At 47.4% G+C, this 19,975-nt stretch overlaps 11 non-coding genes across 11 annotated transcripts; 3 read left to right on the top strand and 8 right to left on the bottom strand.

Moving 5' to 3' along the window:
* Positions 1 to 222: 222 nt before the first annotated feature.
* Positions 223 to 295, bottom strand: trnav-aac (transfer RNA valine (anticodon AAC)). The gene has a single exon. It is a non-coding gene; the product is annotated as a tRNA-Val (tRNA).
* Positions 296 to 1,356: 1,061 nt separating this feature from the next.
* Positions 1,357 to 1,429, bottom strand: trnav-cac (transfer RNA valine (anticodon CAC)). The gene has a single exon. It is a non-coding gene; the product is annotated as a tRNA-Val (tRNA).
* Positions 1,430 to 1,673: 244 nt separating this feature from the next.
* On the top strand, positions 1,674 to 1,745 carry trnad-guc (transfer RNA aspartic acid (anticodon GUC)). Its single transcript has one exon. It is a non-coding gene; the product is annotated as a tRNA-Asp (tRNA).
* A 3,855-nt stretch (positions 1,746 to 5,600) lies between these two features.
* trnav-aac (transfer RNA valine (anticodon AAC)) lies at positions 5,601 to 5,673 on the bottom strand. The gene has a single exon. It is a non-coding gene; the product is annotated as a tRNA-Val (tRNA).
* Positions 5,674 to 6,734: 1,061 nt separating this feature from the next.
* trnav-cac (transfer RNA valine (anticodon CAC)) lies at positions 6,735 to 6,807 on the bottom strand. The gene has a single exon. It is a non-coding gene; the product is annotated as a tRNA-Val (tRNA).
* A 244-nt stretch (positions 6,808 to 7,051) lies between these two features.
* trnad-guc (transfer RNA aspartic acid (anticodon GUC)) lies at positions 7,052 to 7,123 on the top strand. The gene has a single exon. It is a non-coding gene; the product is annotated as a tRNA-Asp (tRNA).
* Positions 7,124 to 10,978: 3,855 nt separating this feature from the next.
* trnav-aac (transfer RNA valine (anticodon AAC)) lies at positions 10,979 to 11,051 on the bottom strand. Its single transcript has one exon. It is a non-coding gene; the product is annotated as a tRNA-Val (tRNA).
* A 1,061-nt stretch (positions 11,052 to 12,112) lies between these two features.
* trnav-cac (transfer RNA valine (anticodon CAC)) lies at positions 12,113 to 12,185 on the bottom strand. Its single transcript has one exon. It is a non-coding gene; the product is annotated as a tRNA-Val (tRNA).
* A 244-nt stretch (positions 12,186 to 12,429) lies between these two features.
* trnad-guc (transfer RNA aspartic acid (anticodon GUC)) lies at positions 12,430 to 12,501 on the top strand. The gene has a single exon. It is a non-coding gene; the product is annotated as a tRNA-Asp (tRNA).
* A 3,840-nt stretch (positions 12,502 to 16,341) lies between these two features.
* Positions 16,342 to 16,414, bottom strand: trnav-aac (transfer RNA valine (anticodon AAC)). The gene has a single exon. It is a non-coding gene; the product is annotated as a tRNA-Val (tRNA).
* A 1,061-nt stretch (positions 16,415 to 17,475) lies between these two features.
* trnav-cac (transfer RNA valine (anticodon CAC)) lies at positions 17,476 to 17,548 on the bottom strand. Its single transcript has one exon. It is a non-coding gene; the product is annotated as a tRNA-Val (tRNA).
* Between the last annotated feature and the right edge of the window lie 2,427 nt (positions 17,549 to 19,975).

Here is a 19,975-nt window from a genome sequence, read left to right as displayed (position 1 = left end):
GCCGATGCAGAAATAGGCAATATAAAAGCATGACTGTGTGAGTCAAGTTGTTTGTCCCTGTCTTTCATTCACTCACATGGCTTGGCATACCACAGCTATCCAGAAGACGTTGAACTAATTCTGTCCTTTCCCCGGTCTGAAAATGTGGCAGTCAAAATCTCTGCGTGTGTTGCTGAGTTCAATGCAGTTAACGTAATAATCAGAGTGAACAGCAAAGAGTCATGTTTCCGCCCGGTTTCGAACCGGGGGCCTTTCGCGTGTTAGGCGAACGTGATAACCACTACACTACGGAAACTGTTGAAAAGCAGCTTTCACCCGCATGCGCGACACCCGAGAGTGACGGGCATGTTCACCTGGGCCATCTACCTTGAGATGACAGTTAGGCATCTTTATTGAAAAAAAAAATGTGGAATCCGGATTTTATTTCCATGGGCAGGACATGATCTATCTGGGCGGGCCGCTCAAGTATAGCCTATGTATGGGAAACACTGGTGTGCACAGTGCTAAACATTGTGCTTGCGCCTGTCATTCACTCACATGGCTTTACTTACCACAGCTGAATTATTTCTGTCTTTTCCCCGGTCGGAAACCAAGGTGGCAGCACCAATTTCTGCGTGTCTTGCAGGCATCTCTCAGTGGATGTCTGCACACAGCCCGCCGGCAGCTCAACCTCCACAACACTGAGCTGCTCTTCCTCCCAGGGAAGGCATCTGCCAACCTGGCTGCTACGACCCACTCCAGAAAATTCATTCTCCACAGCATCGGGAAGATACATGCGTTCCTCACCCAGGAGGCACCGCAGGTGCTGGTCCAGGCTCTTGTCATCTCGCACCTAGACTACTGGAACTCGCTCCTGGCTTAGTGCGCAGCTAAAGCACCTGGCGATTCTCGTCGAAAAGGGCCAAAAACCAGTGTGGAACCGTCCTCCTTTGTATAGTGGACAGTAAGATGTGTAACTAACACAAGCAACAAAGAATTCTTTTTTAGACATCAAAAAATTCAGGGTTTGGTATGTACTTCGGTTTTGCGACACTGAATGACCAGCTATCCTTCGTTGCCAACCTGGCTGCAACGACCCACTCCTGCAAAGTCATTCATCAGGAGGATACATCCGTTCCTCACCCAGATTACTGAAACTCGCTCCTGGCTGGTGTGCCTGCATGTGTCACCTCTTATTGTTTCTGAAGTAGCACTTGAAGCAGTTCAGCATATTTGATGAAGTTGATGTACTTGCATGATTCCTCCAATTCTTGGGTTGTATCCACATGGTTGAATGTACTATTTGTAAGTCACTGTGGATGAAAGCATCAGCTAAATACATTTAACGTAAAACCAGGAGCGAACAGTAAAGAATAGTGTTTCCGCCCGGTTTCGAACCGGGGACCTTTCGCGTGTGAGGCGAACGTGATAACCACTACACTACGGAAACTGTTGAAAAGCAGCTTTCACGCGCATGCGCGACACCCGAGAGTGACAGGCATTTTCACCCAGGCCTCTACCTTGAGATGACAGTTAGGCATCTTTATTGAAAAAAAAAAGTGGAATCCACAGCTATGCAGATGACACTGAATTATTTCTGTCTTTTCCCCAGTCTGAAAGCAAGGTGGCTGCTCAACCTCCACAACACTGAGCTGCTTCTTCGCTGGGGAGGCATGTTGATGTCCTTGCATCATTCCTCGTTAGTATAGTGGACAGTATCTCCGCCTGTCACGCGGAAGACCGGGGTTCGATTCCCCGACGGGGAGATTTGACTTTTCTACCAGTTCCTGATTATTCACCAAGGCAGACAAAGGTAATACAGCAGAAAGAAGAAGAAAACTAGGCAATATGGGAGTATGAGGGACGTCAATAGTCCTGCTTGCTTATTTGTGCTGCTGTAAAATCCTGTGTGTATTTCTATGTCTAGGTATCAAAAGGCAAATCATTAAAGTTCAAGCGTTTGGAAGACCTCTAGACAGACGGTCACAAGAAGCATCCTGATGAGACTTGCATCTGGAGAGCTGAGCACAGGCCACCTGCCCCTCTGCCTTCTGCTAAGAACAGGCTAGCCTTCACCATCCGGATCAGAGCGTGAGTACTTAGATGGGTTTTTAAACAAGATTCCTCTCTGCGTAGTCACTGTCGTGTAAACAGGAATGCTACACAGAGATTAACCTAAAGCTGAAGTTGGGGGGCGCCTCTGTGGCACATTTCCTGCCTTTCTCCAATCTATCACTATCTTACCAAGGCAAAAAAAAGCTGGAACTGGTTGTACATTTTTGCATCCATTTCAGTGAAACACTAACAAGATTAATGGTAAAAATGGTACCTTTTTTTTTCTAGAAAAGGTGGATCGTCTACACACTCAGATTTGGTAAGTCGTGTAGAAACTATTCAGTCACGACAGGTGGGAATGAGTACACAGGAAGTAAAATGATCCCAGAAAATGACTCGTCAACTCTCACAGATGTCCTGCAACCTTTTAGACGTCATGTTGATGACTGTGAAAATGAGTAATACTTGTTGTTTTTTTGTAACTTATGTGCTGTTTAAACCATTATAAAACACAAACTGGAGGTCAAGTCTAAGCTCTGATATACTTAATTCACTGAAAATTCAGGCAATCATTGATGTGCTGGAAACTTGAGGCGCAGCCATATTTAGAATCAACGTGAAAGAATCAAAATATTTCTTCTTCTTTGGACCCCACTGTATATACTTCATGATTCATGGGAGGAGCAATACATCTACCGATGCCTCTGGATACATCTTCAATGATGTTCCTAGAATCATCATTTGTTTCGGGTCATGATACAGCCTCCTCCAGGAGACCCACCTGAGGCTGATCAGACATCAGCTTGTGTCCAGATGGCTAGCTAACCACTTGCACCATGGTTATCCTCTCTTGAGCCACAGCCATCTCAAGGGTCTGGCCAAGGATTGCAATACAAAGCCCCAGCATCCTACTTCAACGGGGAAGCACCTAGCCCACTAGCCACCCTGTCTGCATACCAACCAGCCCCATCGTACTTTGGGGCCTTGTCCAAGCGAGCTAGGATGACTTACGTGGAGGTTTCAAACACAAGAACTACATCAGGTCTGCAGGTGTTGAACACGATGTGCTGAGGGAACTTGCAGAGGTTCCTGCAGATCCCTAGGATGCTGGCTGCTCCCCAGCGCTGATGCCACCGCTTGCTTCACGCACAGATGGTTTCTTTAATGACCTTCACTACAGAAAAGGATTTCCTGTAAGCTATGTGTCAGAATCAGAAACACTTAACTTGGAGGATGCGGGCATCGATCCCGCTACTTCTCGCATGCTAAGCGAGCGCTCTACCATTTGAGCTAATCCCCCATTTCCTATCCTCTTAGAGAGGAGAGGACCCTGGACCTGCTGTCCAGGGTATGCTAAGGTGAAGGATGCATACAGCCCTCCGCCCACCCCCCTAGGTAGGTCAGACCACAACCTCACTGGCTTATGAGACATTTCAGCAATGTTTTGAGGTGACTGACTGGCAAGCGCTCTGTGAGCCACAAGACACTGATGGGCTCACAGAGTGCAGCACAGATTACATCAACTTCTGTGCAGACTCCACTGTCCCAGCAAGGACTGTTCATTGTCATTCAAACAACAAGCCATGGGTGACAAAGGACATCAAGGCCATCCTGAATGCAAAGAAGAGGGCTTTCAGAGGTGGCAACAGGGAGGAGGTGAGAACGATTCAGGGGGAACTGAAGGTGGAGATCAAGGAGGCCAAGGAGAAGTACAGGAGGAAGCTGGAATGGAAACTCCTGACTGGCAGACCACAGTATGTGCACAGAGTGGTCATTGTATATATCTTGTTTGTTCTGCATGGAAGTATGAGGGGCGTTAATAGTCCCTATCTGTTGTCTTTCTTACCAAGTCCTACTCTATTGTGTGCACATTGCTAAAGAAGAAATCATTAGATGTTTCGGGTCAACATCATACAGCCTCCTCCAGGAGACCCAGCTGAGGACACACACAGCCATCTCAAGGGTCTGGCCAAGGATTGCAAGACAAAGCCCCAGCATCCAACTTCAACTGGGAAGCACCTAGCCCACCAGCCACCCTGCCTGCATACCAACCAGCCCCATCGTACTTGAAGGCCTTGTCCAAGCGAGCTTCCCAAGGGATTGTTACCTCCAGCAGGATGACTTACGTGGAGGTTTCGAACACAAGAACAACATCAGGTCTGAAGCTGTCTGTGGCCATCAAACTGTTCAACTTCTCCCTCTGAATGTCAGACTTTCTATTACCAGCGCAATACATATATGTACATATATATACACACACATACATATACACTGTTATTGTATATATATTTTTTTTTCTGCATGGAAGTATGAGGGACTTTAATAGTCTCCATCTGTTGTCTTTCTTATCAATCCCTACTCTATTGTGTGCACAGTTCTAAAGATTGTGCTCAGTGGATGGCTGCACACCACCTGAAGCTAGCTAACCACTTGCACCATGGTTATCCTCTCTTGAGGCACAGCCATCTCAAGGGTCTGGCCAAGGATTGCAATACCAAGCCCCAGCATCCAACTTCAACTGGGAAGCACCTAGCCCACCAGCCACCCTGCCTGCATACCAACCAGCCCCATCGTACTTGAAGGCCTTCTCCAAGCGAGCTTCCCAAGGGATTGTTACCTCCAGCAGGATGGCTTGCGTGGAGGTTTCGAACACAAGAACAACATCAGGTCTGAAGCTGTCTGTGGCCATCAAACTGTTCAACTCCTCCCTCTGAATGTCAGACTTTTTTTTTTTACCAGCGCAATACATATATGTACATATATATACACACACATACATATACACTGTTATTGTATATATTTTGTTTTATCTGCGTGGAAATGTGAGGGACGTTAATAGTCTCCATCTGTTGTCTTTCTTATCAAGCCCTACTCTATTGTGTGCACAGTGCTAAAGATTGTGCTCAGTGGATGGCTGCACACCACCTGAAGCTCAGCCTTGGCAAGACTGAGCTGCTCTTCCTTCCACGGAAGGCATCTCCCACCCATTCTCTTTCTTCCAGGGAAGGCATCTCCCATCCATGCTCTTCCTTCCAGGGAAGGCATCTTCCATCCATGACCTCTCCATTCCCATTGAGAACTCTGTGGCGTCCACAGCTTGGACTGCAATGACCCTGGGTGTGACACCGGATGACCAGCTGTCCTTCGCTGCCAACCTGGCTGCGACGACCCACTCCAAAAAATTCATTCTCCACAGCATCAGGAGGATACGTCCATTCCTGTCCCAGGAGGCACCGCAAGTTCTGGTCCAGGCTCTTGTCATCTCGCACCTAGACTACTGAAACCTGCTCCTGGCTGAGAGTGACAGCGTGGAGCATGGAGCATTGTTCTGCTCTCCGCGAAGTGCCGATGCAGAAATAGGCAATATAAAAGCATGACTGTGTGAGTCAAGTTGTTTGTCCCTGTCTTTCATTCACTCACATGGCTTGGCATACCACAGCTATCCAGAAGACGTTGAACTAATTCTGTCCTTTCCCCGGTCTGAAAATGTGGCAGTCAAAATCTCTGCGTGTGTTGCTGAGTTCAATGCAGTTAACGTAATAATCAGAGTGAACAGCAAAGAGTCATGTTTCCGCCCGGTTTCGAACCGGGGGCCTTTCGCGTGTTAGGCGAACGTGATAACCACTACACTACGGAAACTGTTGAAAAGCAGCTTTCACCCGCATGCGCGACACCCGAGAGTGACGGGCATGTTCACCTGGGCCATCTACCTTGAGATGACAGTTAGGCATCTTTATTGAAAAAAAAAATGTGGAATCCGGATTTTATTTCCATGGGCAGGACATGATCTATCTGGGCGGGCCGCTCAAGTATAGCCTATGTATGGGAAACACTGGTGTGCACAGTGCTAAACATTGTGCTTGCGCCTGTCATTCACTCACATGGCTTTACTTACCACAGCTGAATTATTTCTGTCTTTTCCCCGGTCGGAAACCAAGGTGGCAGCACCAATTTCTGCGTGTCTTGCAGGCATCTCTCAGTGGATGTCTGCACACAGCCCGCCGGCAGCTCAACCTCCACAACACTGAGCTGCTCTTCCTCCCAGGGAAGGCATCTGCCAACCTGGCTGCTACGACCCACTCCAGAAAATTCATTCTCCACAGCATCGGGAAGATACATGCGTTCCTCACCCAGGAGGCACCGCAGGTGCTGGTCCAGGCTCTTGTCATCTCGCACCTAGACTACTGGAACTCGCTCCTGGCTTAGTGCGCAGCTAAAGCACCTGGCGATTCTCGTCGAAAAGGGCCAAAAACCAGTGTGGAACCGTCCTCCTTTGTATAGTGGACAGTAAGATGTGTAACTAACACAAGCAACAAAGAATTCTTTTTTAGACATCAAAAAATTCAGGGTTTGGTATGTACTTCGGTTTTGCGACACTGAATGACCAGCTATCCTTCGTTGCCAACCTGGCTGCAACGACCCACTCCTGCAAAGTCATTCATCAGGAGGATACATCCGTTCCTCACCCAGATTACTGAAACTCGCTCCTGGCTGGTGTGCCTGCATGTGTCACCTCTTATTGTTTCTGAAGTAGCACTTGAAGCAGTTCAGCATATTTGATGAAGTTGATGTACTTGCATGATTCCTCCAATTCTTGGGTTGTATCCACATGGTTGAATGTACTATTTGTAAGTCACTGTGGATGAAAGCATCAGCTAAATACATTTAACGTAAAACCAGGAGCGAACAGTAAAGAATAGTGTTTCCGCCCGGTTTCGAACCGGGGACCTTTCGCGTGTGAGGCGAACGTGATAACCACTACACTACGGAAACTGTTGAAAAGCAGCTTTCACGCGCATGCGCGACACCCGAGAGTGACAGGCATTTTCACCCAGGCCTCTACCTTGAGATGACAGTTAGGCATCTTTATTGAAAAAAAAAAGTGGAATCCACAGCTATGCAGATGACACTGAATTATTTCTGTCTTTTCCCCAGTCTGAAAGCAAGGTGGCTGCTCAACCTCCACAACACTGAGCTGCTTCTTCGCTGGGGAGGCATGTTGATGTCCTTGCATCATTCCTCGTTAGTATAGTGGACAGTATCTCCGCCTGTCACGCGGAAGACCGGGGTTCGATTCCCCGACGGGGAGATTTGACTTTTCTACCAGTTCCTGATTATTCACCAAGGCAGACAAAGGTAATACAGCAGAAAGAAGAAGAAAACTAGGCAATATGGGAGTATGAGGGACGTCAATAGTCCTGCTTGCTTATTTGTGCTGCTGTAAAATCCTGTGTGTATTTCTATGTCTAGGTATCAAAAGGCAAATCATTAAAGTTCAAGCGTTTGGAAGACCTCTAGACAGACGGTCACAAGAAGCATCCTGATGAGACTTGCATCTGGAGAGCTGAGCACAGGCCACCTGCCCCTCTGCCTTCTGCTAAGAACAGGCTAGCCTTCACCATCCGGATCAGAGCGTGAGTACTTAGATGGGTTTTTAAACAAGATTCCTCTCTGCGTAGTCACTGTCGTGTAAACAGGAATGCTACACAGAGATTAACCTAAAGCTGAAGTTGGGGGGCGCCTCTGTGGCACATTTCCTGCCTTTCTCCAATCTATCACTATCTTACCAAGGCAAAAAAAAGCTGGAACTGGTTGTACATTTTTGCATCCATTTCAGTGAAACACTAACAAGATTAATGGTAAAAATGGTACCTTTTTTTTTCTAGAAAAGGTGGATCGTCTACACACTCAGATTTGGTAAGTCGTGTAGAAACTATTCAGTCACGACAGGTGGGAATGAGTACACAGGAAGTAAAATGATCCCAGAAAATGACTCGTCAACTCTCACAGATGTCCTGCAACCTTTTAGACGTCATGTTGATGACTGTGAAAATGAGTAATACTTGTTGTTTTTTTGTAACTTATGTGCTGTTTAAACCATTATAAAACACAAACTGGAGGTCAAGTCTAAGCTCTGATATACTTAATTCACTGAAAATTCAGGCAATCATTGATGTGCTGGAAACTTGAGGCGCAGCCATATTTAGAATCAACGTGAAAGAATCAAAATATTTCTTCTTCTTTGGACCCCACTGTATATACTTCATGATTCATGGGAGGAGCAATACATCTACCGATGCCTCTGGATACATCTTCAATGATGTTCCTAGAATCATCATTTGTTTCGGGTCATGATACAGCCTCCTCCAGGAGACCCACCTGAGGCTGATCAGACATCAGCTTGTGTCCAGATGGCTAGCTAACCACTTGCACCATGGTTATCCTCTCTTGAGCCACAGCCATCTCAAGGGTCTGGCCAAGGATTGCAATACAAAGCCCCAGCATCCTACTTCAACGGGGAAGCACCTAGCCCACTAGCCACCCTGTCTGCATACCAACCAGCCCCATCGTACTTTGGGGCCTTGTCCAAGCGAGCTAGGATGACTTACGTGGAGGTTTCAAACACAAGAACTACATCAGGTCTGCAGGTGTTGAACACGATGTGCTGAGGGAACTTGCAGAGGTTCCTGCAGATCCCTAGGATGCTGGCTGCTCCCCAGCGCTGATGCCACCGCTTGCTTCACGCACAGATGGTTTCTTTAATGACCTTCACTACAGAAAAGGATTTCCTGTAAGCTATGTGTCAGAATCAGAAACACTTAACTTGGAGGATGCGGGCATCGATCCCGCTACTTCTCGCATGCTAAGCGAGCGCTCTACCATTTGAGCTAATCCCCCATTTCCTATCCTCTTAGAGAGGAGAGGACCCTGGACCTGCTGTCCAGGGTATGCTAAGGTGAAGGATGCATACAGCCCTCCGCCCACCCCCCTAGGTAGGTCAGACCACAACCTCACTGGCTTATGAGACATTTCAGCAATGTTTTGAGGTGACTGACTGGCAAGCGCTCTGTGAGCCACAAGACATTGATGGGCTCACAGAGTGCAGCACAGATTACATCAACTTCTGTGCAGACTCCACTGTCCCAGCAAGGACTGTTCATTGTCATTCAAACAACAAGCCATGGGTGACAAAGGACATCAAGGCCATCCTGAATGCAAAGAAGAGGGCTTTCAGAGGTGGCAACAGGGAGGAGGTGAGAACGATTCAGGGGGAACTGAAGGTGGAGATCAAGGAGGCCAAGGAGAAGTACAGGAGGAAGCTGGAATGGAAACTCCTGACTGGCAGACCACAGTATGTGCACAGAGTGGTCATTGTATATATCTTGTTTGTTCTGCATGGAAGTATGAGGGGCGTTAATAGTCCCTATCTGTTGTCTTTCTTACCAAGTCCTACTCTATTGTGTGCACATTGCTAAAGAAGAAATCATTAGATGTTTCGGGTCAACATCATACAGCCTCCTCCAGGAGACCCAGCTGAGGACACACACAGCCATCTCAAGGGTCTGGCCAAGGATTGCAAGACAAAGCCCCAGCATCCAACTTCAACTGGGAAGCACCTAGCCCACCAGCCACCCTGCCTGCATACCAACCAGCCCCATCGTACTTGAAGGCCTTGTCCAAGCGAGCTTCCCAAGGGATTGTTACCTCCAGCAGGATGACTTACGTGGAGGTTTCGAACACAAGAACAACATCAGGTCTGAAGCTGTCTGTGGCCATCAAACTGTTCAACTTCTCCCTCTGAATGTCAGACTTTCTATTACCAGCGCAATACATATATGTACATATATATACACACACATACATATACACTGTTATTGTATATATATATTTTTTTCTGCATGGAAGTATGAGGGACTTTAATAGTCTCCATCTGTTGTCTTTCTTATCAATCCCTACTCTATTGTGTGCACAGTGCTAAAGATTGTGCTCAGTGGATGGCTGCACACCACCTGAAGCTAGCTAACCACTTGCACCATGGTTATCCTCTCTTGAGGCACAGCCATCTCAAGGGTCTGGCCAAGGATTGCAATACCAAGCCCCAGCATCCAACTTCAACTGGGAAGCACCTAGCCCACCAGCCACCCTGCCTGCATACCAACCAGCCCCATCGTACTTGAAGGCCTTCTCCAAGCGAGCTTCCCAAGGGATTGTTACCTCCAGCAGGATGACTTGCGTGGAGGTTTCGAACACAAGAACAACATCAGGTCTGAAGCTGTCTGTGGCCATCAAACTGTTCAACTCCTCCCTCTGAATGTCAGACTTTTTTTTTTTACCAGCGCAATACATATATGTACATATATATACACACACATACATATACACTGTTATTGTATATATTTTGTTTTATCTGCGTGGAAATGTGAGGGACGTTAATAGTCTCCATCTGTTGTCTTTCTTATCAAGCCCTACTCTATTGTGTGCACAGTGCTAAAGATTGTGCTCAGTGGATGGCTGCACACCACCTGAAGCTCAGCCTTGGCAAGACTGAGCTGCTCTTCCTTCCACGGAAGGCATCTCCCACCCATTCTCTTTCTTCCAGGGAAGGCATCTCCCATCCATGCTCTTCCTTCCAGGGAAGGCATCTTCCATCCATGACCTCTCCATTCCCATTGAGAACTCTGTGGCGTCCACAGCTTGGACTGCAATGACCCTGGGTGTGACACCGGATGACCAGCTGTCCTTCGCTGCCAACCTGGCTGCGACGACCCACTCCAAAAAATTCATTCTCCACAGCATCAGGAGGATACGTCCATTCCTGTCCCAGGAGGCACCGCAAGTTCTGGTCCAGGCTCTTGTCATCTCGCACCTAGACTACTGAAACCTGCTCCTGGCTGAGAGTGACAGCGTGGAGCATGGAGCATTGTTCTGCTCTCCGCGAAGTGCCGATGCAGAAATAGGCAATATAAAAGCATGACTGTGTGAGTCAAGTTGTTTGTCCCTGTCTTTCATTCACTCACATGGCTTGGCATACCACAGCTATCCAGAAGACGTTGAACTAATTCTGTCCTTTCCCCGGTCTGAAAATGTGGCAGTCAAAATCTCTGCGTGTGTTGCTGAGTTCAATGCAGTTAACGTAATAATCAGAGTGAACAGCAAAGAGTCATGTTTCCGCCCGGTTTCGAACCGGGGGCCTTTCGCGTGTTAGGCGAACGTGATAACCACTACACTACGGAAACTGTTGAAAAGCAGCTTTCACCCGCATGCGCGACACCCGAGAGTGACGGGCATGTTCACCTGGGCCATCTACCTTGAGATGACAGTTAGGCATCTTTATTGAAAAAAAAAATGTGGAATCCGGATTTTATTTCCATGGGCAGGACATGATCTATCTGGGCGGGCCGCTCAAGTATAGCCTATGTATGGGAAACACTGGTGTGCACAGTGCTAAACATTGTGCTTGCGCCTGTCATTCACTCACATGGCTTTACTTACCACAGCTGAATTATTTCTGTCTTTTCCCCGGTCGGAAACCAAGGTGGCAGCACCAATTTCTGCGTGTCTTGCAGGCATCTCTCAGTGGATGTCTGCACACAGCCCGCCGGCAGCTCAACCTCCACAACACTGAGCTGCTCTTCCTCCCAGGGAAGGCATCTGCCAACCTGGCTGCTACGACCCACTCCAGAAAATTCATTCTCCACAGCATCGGGAAGATACATGCGTTCCTCACCCAGGAGGCACCGCAGGTGCTGGTCCAGGCTCTTGTCATCTCGCACCTAGACTACTGGAACTCGCTCCTGGCTTAGTGCGCAGCTAAAGCACCTGGCGATTCTCGTCGAAAAGGGCCAAAAACCAGTGTGGAACCGTCCTCCTTTGTATAGTGGACAGTAAGATGTGTAACTAACACAAGCAACAAAGAATTCTTTTTTAGACATCAAAAAATTCAGGGTTTGGTATGTACTTCGGTTTTGCGACACTGAATGACCAGCTATCCTTCGTTGCCAACCTGGCTGCAACGACCCACTCCTGCAAAGTCATTCATCAGGAGGATACATCCGTTCCTCACCCAGATTACTGAAACTCGCTCCTGGCTGGTGTGCCTGCATGTGTCACCTCTTATTGTTTCTGAAGTAGCACTTGAAGCAGTTCAGCATATTTGATGAAGTTGATGTACTTGCATGATTCCTCCAATTCTTGGGTTGTATCCACATGGTTGAATGTACTATTTGTAAGTCACTGTGGATGAAAGCATCAGCTAAATACATTTAACGTAAAACCAGGAGCGAACAGTAAAGAATAGTGTTTCCGCCCGGTTTCGAACCGGGGACCTTTCGCGTGTGAGGCGAACGTGATAACCACTACACTACGGAAACTGTTGAAAAGCAGCTTTCACGCGCATGCGCGACACCCGAGAGTGACAGGCATTTTCACCCAGGCCTCTACCTTGAGATGACAGTTAGGCATCTTTATTGAAAAAAAAAAGTGGAATCCACAGCTATGCAGATGACACTGAATTATTTCTGTCTTTTCCCCAGTCTGAAAGCAAGGTGGCTGCTCAACCTCCACAACACTGAGCTGCTTCTTCGCTGGGGAGGCATGTTGATGTCCTTGCATCATTCCTCGTTAGTATAGTGGACAGTATCTCCGCCTGTCACGCGGAAGACCGGGGTTCGATTCCCCGACGGGGAGATTTGACTTTTCTACCAGTTCCTGATTATTCACCAAGGCAGACAAAGGTAATACAGCAGAAAGAAGAAGAAAACTAGGCAATATGGGAGTATGAGGGACGTCAATAGTCCTGCTTGCTTATTTGTGCTGCTGTAAAATCCTGTGTGTATTTCTATGTCTAGGTATCAAAAGGCAAATCATTAAAGTTCAAGCGTTTGGAAGACCTCTAGACAGACGGTCACAAGAAGCATCCTGATGAGACTTGCATCTGGAGAGCTGAGCACAGGCCACCTGCCCCTCTGCCTTCTGCTAAGAACAGGCTAGCCTTCACCATCCGGATCAGAGCGTGAGTACTTAGATGGGTTTTTAAACAAGATTCCTCTCTGCGTAGTCACTGTCGTGTAAACAGGAATGCTACACAGAGATTAACCTAAAGCTGAAGTTGGGGGGCGCCTCTGTGGCACATTTCCTGCCTTTCTCCAATCTATCACTATCTTACCAAGGCAAAAAAAAGCTGGAACTGGTTGTACATTTTTGCATCCATTTCAGTGAAACACTAACAAGATTAATGGTAAAAATGGTACCTTTTTTTTTCTAGAAAAGGTGGATCGTCTACACACTCAGATTTGGTAAGTCGTGTAGAAACTATTCAGTCACGACAGGTGGGAATGAGTACACAGGAAGTAAAATGATCCCAGAAAATGACTCGTCAACTCTCACAGATGTCCTGCAACCTTTTAGACGTCATGTTGATGACTGTGAAAATGAGTAATACTTGTTGTTTTTTTGTAACTTATGTGCTGTTTAAACCATTATAAAACACAAACTGGAGGTCAAGTCTAAGCTCTGATATACTTAATTCACTGAAAATTCAGGCAATCATTGATGTGCTGGAAACTTGAGGCGCAGCCATATTTAGAATCAACGTGAAAGAATCAAAATATTTCTTCTTCTTTGGACCCCACTGTATATACTTCATGATTCATGGGAGGAGCAATACATCTACCGATGCCTCTGGATACATCTTCAATGATGTTCCTAGAATCATCATTTGTTTCGGGTCATGATACAGCCTCCTCCAGGAGACCCACCTGAGGCTGATCAGACATCAGCTTGTGTCCAGATGGCTAGCTAACCACTTGCACCATGGTTATCCTCTCTTGAGCCACAGCCATCTCAAGGGTCTGGCCAAGGATTGCAATACAAAGCCCCAGCATCCTACTTCAACGGGGAAGCCTGGAACCCTGTCTGCATACCAACCAGCCCCATCGTACTTTGGGGCCTTGTCCAAGCGAGCTAGGATGACTTACGTGGAGGTTTCAAACACAAGAACTACATCAGGTCTGCAGGTGTTGAACACGATGTGCTGAGGGAACTTGCAGAGGTTCCTGCAGATCCCTAGGATGCTGGCTGCTCCCCAGCGCTGATGCCACTGCTTGCTTCACGCACAGATGGTTTCTTTAATGACCTTCACTACAGAAAAGCTATGTAAGCTATGTGTCAGAATCAGAAACACTTAACTTGGAGGATGCGGGCATCGATCCCGCTACTTCTCGCATGCTAAGCGAGCGCTCTACCATTTGAGCTAATCCCCCATTTCCTATCCTCTTAGAGAGGAGAGGACCCTGGACCTGCTGTCCAGGGTATGCTAAGGTGAAGGATGCATACAGCCCTCCGCCCACCCCCCTAGGTAGGTCAGACCACAACCTCACTGGCTTATGAGACATTTCAGCAATGTTTTGAGGTGACTGACTGGCAAGCGCTCTGTGAGCCACAAGACATTGATGGGCTCACAGAGTGCAGCACAGATTACATCAACTTCTGTGCAGACTCCACTGTCCCAGCAAGGACTGTTCATTGTCATTCAAACAACAAGCCATGGGTGACAAAGGACATCAAGGCCATCCTGAATGCAAAGAAGAGGGCTTTCAGAGGTGGCAACAGGGAGGAGGTGAGAACGATTCAGGGGGAACTGAAGGTGGAGATCAAGGAGGCCAAGGAGAAGTACAGGAGGAAGCTGGAATGGAAACTCCTGACTGGCAGACCACAGTATGTGCACAGAGTGGTCATTGTATATATCTTGTTTGTTCTGCATGGAAGTATGAGGGGCGTTAATAGTCCCTATCTGTTGTCTTTCTTACCAAGTCCTACTCTATTGTGTGCACATTGCTAAAGAAGAAATCATTAGATGTTTCGGGTCAACATCATACAGCCTCCTCCAGGAGACCCAGCTGAGGACACACACAGCCATCTCAAGGGTCTGGCCAAGGATTGCAAGACAAAGCCCCAGCATCCAACTTCAACTGGGAAGCACCTAGCCCACCAGCCACCCTGCCTGCATACCAACCAGCCCCATCGTACTTGAAGGCCTTGTCCAAGCGAGCTTCCCAAGGGATTGTTACCTCCAGCAGGATGACTTACGTGGAGGTTTCGAACACAAGAACAACATCAGGTCTGAAGCTGTCTGTGGCCATCAAACTGTTCAACTTCTCCCTCTGAATGTCAGACTTTCTATTACCAGCGCAATACATATATGTACATATATATACACACACATACATATACACTGTTATTGTATATATATTTTTTTTTCTGCATGGAAGTATGAGGGACTTTAATAGTCTCCATCTGTTGTCTTTCTTATCAATCCCTACTCTATTGTGTGCACAGTTCTAAAGATTGTGCTCAGTGGATGGCTGCACACCACCTGAAGCTAGCTAACCACTTGCACCATGGTTATCCTCTCTTGAGGCACAGCCATCTCAAGGGTCTGGCCAAGGATTGCAATACCAAGCCCCAGCATCCAACTTCAACTGGGAAGCACCTAGCCCACCAGCCACCCTGCCTGCATACCAACCAGCCCCATCGTACTTGAAGGCCTTCTCCAAGCGAGCTTCCCAAGGGATTGTTACCTCCAGCAGGATGGCTTGCGTGGAGGTTTCGAACACAAGAACAACATCAGGTCTGAAGCTGTCTGTGGCCATCAAACTGTTCAACTCCTCCCTCTGAATGTCAGACTTTTTTTTTTTACCAGCGCAATACATATATGTACATATATATACACACACATACATATACACTGTTATTGTATATATTTTGTTTTATCTGCGTGGAAATGTGAGGGACGTTAATAGTCTCCATCTGTTGTCTTTCTTATCAAGCCCTACTCTATTGTGTGCACAGTGCTAAAGATTGTGCTCAGTGGATGGCTGCACACCACCTGAAGCTCAGCCTTGGCAAGACTGAGCTGCTCTTCCTTCCACGGAAGGCATCTCCCACCCATTCTCTTTCTTCCAGGGAAGGCATCTCCCATCCATGCTCTTCCTTCCAGGGAAGGCATCTTCCATCCATGACCTCTCCATTCCCATTGAGAACTCTGTGGCGTCCACAGCTTGGACTGCAATGACCCTGGGTGTGACACCGGATGACCAGCTGTCCTTCGCTGCCAACCTGGCTGCGACGACCCACTCCAAAAAATTCATTCTCCACAGCATCAGGAGGATACGTCCATTCCTGTCCCAGGAGGCACCGCAAGTTCTGGTCCAGGCTCTTGTCATCTCGCACCTAGACTACTGAAACCTGCTCCTGGCTGAGAGTGACAGCGTGGAGCATGGAGCATTGTTCTGCTCTCCGCGAAGTGCCGATGCAGAAATAGGCAATATAAAAGCATGACTGTGTGAGTCAAGTTGTTTGTCCCTGTCTTTCATTCACTCACATGGCTTGGCATACCACAGCTATCCAGAAGACGTTGAACTAATTCTGTCCTTTCCCCGGTCTGAAAATGTGGCAGTCAAAATCTCTGCGTGTGTTGCTGAGTTCAATGCAGTTAACGTAATAATCAGAGTGAACAGCAAAGAGTCATGTTTCCGCCCGGTTTCGAACCGGGGGCCTTTCGCGTGTTAGGCGAACGTGATAACCACTACACTACGGAAACTGTTGAAAAGCAGCTTTCACCCGCATGCGCGACACCCGAGAGTGACGGGCATGTTCACCTGGGCCATCTACCTTGAGATGACAGTTAGGCATCTTTATTGAAAAAAAAAATGTGGAATCCGGATTTTATTTCCATGGGCAGGACATGATCTATCTGGGCGGGCCGCTCAAGTATAGCCTATGTATGGGAAACACTGGTGTGCACAGTGCTAAACATTGTGCTTGCGCCTGTCATTCACTCACATGGCTTTACTTACCACAGCTGAATTATTTCTGTCTTTTCCCCGGTCGGAAACCAAGGTGGCAGCACCAATTTCTGCGTGTCTTGCAGGCATCTCTCAGTGGATGTCTGCACACAGCCCGCCGGCAGCTCAACCTCCACAACACTGAGCTGCTCTTCCTCCCAGGGAAGGCATCTGCCAACCTGGCTGCTACGACCCACTCCAGAAAATTCATTCTCCACAGCATCGGGAAGATACATGCGTTCCTCACCCAGGAGGCACCGCAGGTGCTGGTCCAGGCTCTTGTCATCTCGCACCTAGACTACTGGAACTCGCTCCTGGCTTAGTGCGCAGCTAAAGCACCTGGCGATTCTCGTCGAAAAGGGCCAAAAACCAGTGTGGAACCGTCCTCCTTTGTATAGTGGACAGTAAGATGTGTAACTAACACAAGCAACAAAGAATTCTTTTTTAGACATCAAAAAATTCAGGGTTTGGTATGTACTTCGGTTTTGCGACACTGAATGACCAGCTATCCTTCGTTGCCAACCTGGCTGCAACGACCCACTCCTGCAAAGTCATTCATCAGGAGGATACATCCGTTCCTCACCCAGATTACTGAAACTCGCTCCTGGCTGGTGTGCCTGCATGTGTCACCTCTTATTGTTTCTGAAGTAGCACTTGAAGCAGTTCAGCATATTTGATGAAGTTGATGTACTTGCATGATTCCTCCAATTCTTGGGTTGTATCCACATGGTTGAATGTACTATTTGTAAGTCACTGTGGATGAAAGCATCAGCTAAATACATTTAACGTAAAACCAGGAGCGAACAGTAAAGAATAGTGTTTCCGCCCGGTTTCGAACCGGGGACCTTTCGCGTGTGAGGCGAACGTGATAACCACTACACTACGGAAACTGTTGAAAAGCAGCTTTCACGCGCATGCGCGACACCCGAGAGTGACAGGCATTTTCACCCAGGCCTCTACCTTGAGATGACAGTTAGGCATCTTTATTGAAAAAAAAAAGTGGAATCCACAGCTATGCAGATGACACTGAATTATTTCTGTCTTTTCCCCAGTCTGAAAGCAAGGTGGCTGCTCAACCTCCACAACACTGAGCTGCTTCTTCGCTGGGGAGGCATGTTGATGTCCTTGCATCATTCCTCGTTAGTATAGTGGACAGTATCTCCGCCTGTCACGCGGAAGACCGGGGTTCGATTCCCCGACGGGAAGATTTGACTTTTCTACCAGTTCCTGATTATTCACCAAGGCAGACAAAGGTAATACAGCAGAAAGAAGAAGAAAACTAGGCAATATGGGAGTATGAGGGACGTCAATAGTCCTGCTTGCTTATTTGTGCTGCTGTAAAATCCTGTGTGTATTTCTATGTCTAGGTATCAAAAGGCAAATCATTAAAGTTCAAGCGTTTGGAAGACCTCTAGACAGACGGTCACAAGAAGCATCCTGATGAGACTTGCATCTGGAGAGCTGAGCACAGGCCACCTGCCCCTCTGCCTTCTGCTAAGAACAGGCTAGCCTTCACCATCCGGATCAGAGCGTGAGTACTTAGATGGGTTTTTAAACAAGATTCCTCTCTGCGTAGTCACTGTCGTGTAAACAGGAATGCTACACAGAGATTAACCTAAAGCTGAAGTTGGGGGGCGCCTCTGTGGCACATTTCCTGCCTTTCTCCAATCTATCACTATCTTACCAAGGCAAAAAAAAGCTGGAACTGGTTGTACATTTTTGCATCCATTTCAGTGAAACACTAACAAGATTAATGGTAAAAATGGTACCTTTTTTTTTCTAGAAAAGGTGGATCGTCTACACACTCAGATTTGGTAAGTCGTGTAGAAACTATTCAGTCACGACAGGTGGGAATGAGTACACAGGAAGTAAAATGATCCCAGAAAATGACTCGTCAACTCTCACAGATGTCCTGCAACCTTTTAGACGTCATGTTGATGACTGTGAAAATGAGTAATACTTGTTGTTTTTTTGTAACTTATGTGCTGTTTAAACCATTATAAAACACAAACTGGAGGTCAAGTCTAAGCTCTGATATACTTAATTCACTGAAAATTCAGGCAATCATTGATGTGCTGGAAACTTGAGGCGCAGCCATATTTAGAATCAACGTGAAAGAATCAAAATATTTCTTCTTCTTTGGACCCCACTGTATATACTTCATGATTCATGGGAGGAGCAATACATCTACCGATGCCTCTGGATACATCTTCAATGATGTTCCTAGAATCATCATTTGTTTCGGGTCATGATACAGCCTCCTCCAGGAGACCCACCTGAGGCTGATCAGACATCAGCTTGTGTCCAGATGGCTAGCTAACCACTTGCACCATGGTTATCCTCTCTTGAGCCACAGCCATCTCAAGGGTCTGGCCAAGGATTGCAATACAAAGCCCCAGCATCCTACTTCAACGGGGAAGCACCTAGCCCACTAGCCACCCTGTCTGCATACCAACCAGCCCCATCGTACTTTGGGGCCTTGTCCAAGCGAGCTAGGATGACTTACGTGGAGGTTTCAAACACAAGAACTACATCAGGTCTGCAGGTGTTGAACACGATGTGCTGAGGGAACTTGCAGAGGTTCCTGCAGATCCCTAGGATGCTGGCTGCTCCCCAGCGCTGATGCCACCGCTTGCTTCACGCACAGATGGTTTCTTTAATGACCTTCACTACAGAAAAGGATTTCCTGTAAGCTATGTGTCAGAATCAGAAACACTTAACTTGGAGGATGCGGGCATCGATCCCGCTACTTCTCGCATGCTAAGCGAGCGCTCTACCATTTGAGCTAATCCCCCATTTCCTATCCTCTTAGAGAGGAGAGGACCCTGGACCTGCTGTCCAGGGTATGCTAAGGTGAAGGATGCATACAGCCCTCCGCCCACCCCCCTAGGTAGGTCAGACCACAACCTCACTGGCTTATGAGACATTTCAGCAATGTTTTGAGGTGACTGACTGGCAAGCGCTCTGTGAGCCACAAGACATTGATGGGCTCACAGAGTGCAGCACAGATTACATCAACTTCTGTGCAGACTCCACTGTCCCAGCAAGGACTGTTCATTGTCATTCAAACAACAAGCCATGGGTGACAAAGGACATCAAGGCCATCCTGAATGCAAAGAAGAGGGCTTTCAGAGGTGGCAACAGGGAGGAGGTGAGAACGATTCAGGGGGAACTGAAGGTGGAGATCAAGGAGGCCAAGGAGAAGTACAGGAGGAAGCTGGAATGGAAACTCCTGACTGGCAGACCACAGTATGTGCACAGAGTGGTCATTGTATATATCTTGTTTGTTCTGCATGGAAGTATGAGGGGCGTTAATA

Source organism: Enoplosus armatus, chromosome 19 (assembly GCF_043641665.1).
Source record: "Enoplosus armatus isolate fEnoArm2 chromosome 19, fEnoArm2.hap1, whole genome shotgun sequence".
Taxonomy (NCBI): Eukaryota; Metazoa; Chordata; class Actinopteri; order Centrarchiformes; family Enoplosidae; genus Enoplosus; species Enoplosus armatus.
The sequence above is the reverse complement of the archived record's forward strand: the minus strand, read 5'-3'. Positions and strand labels throughout refer to the sequence as shown.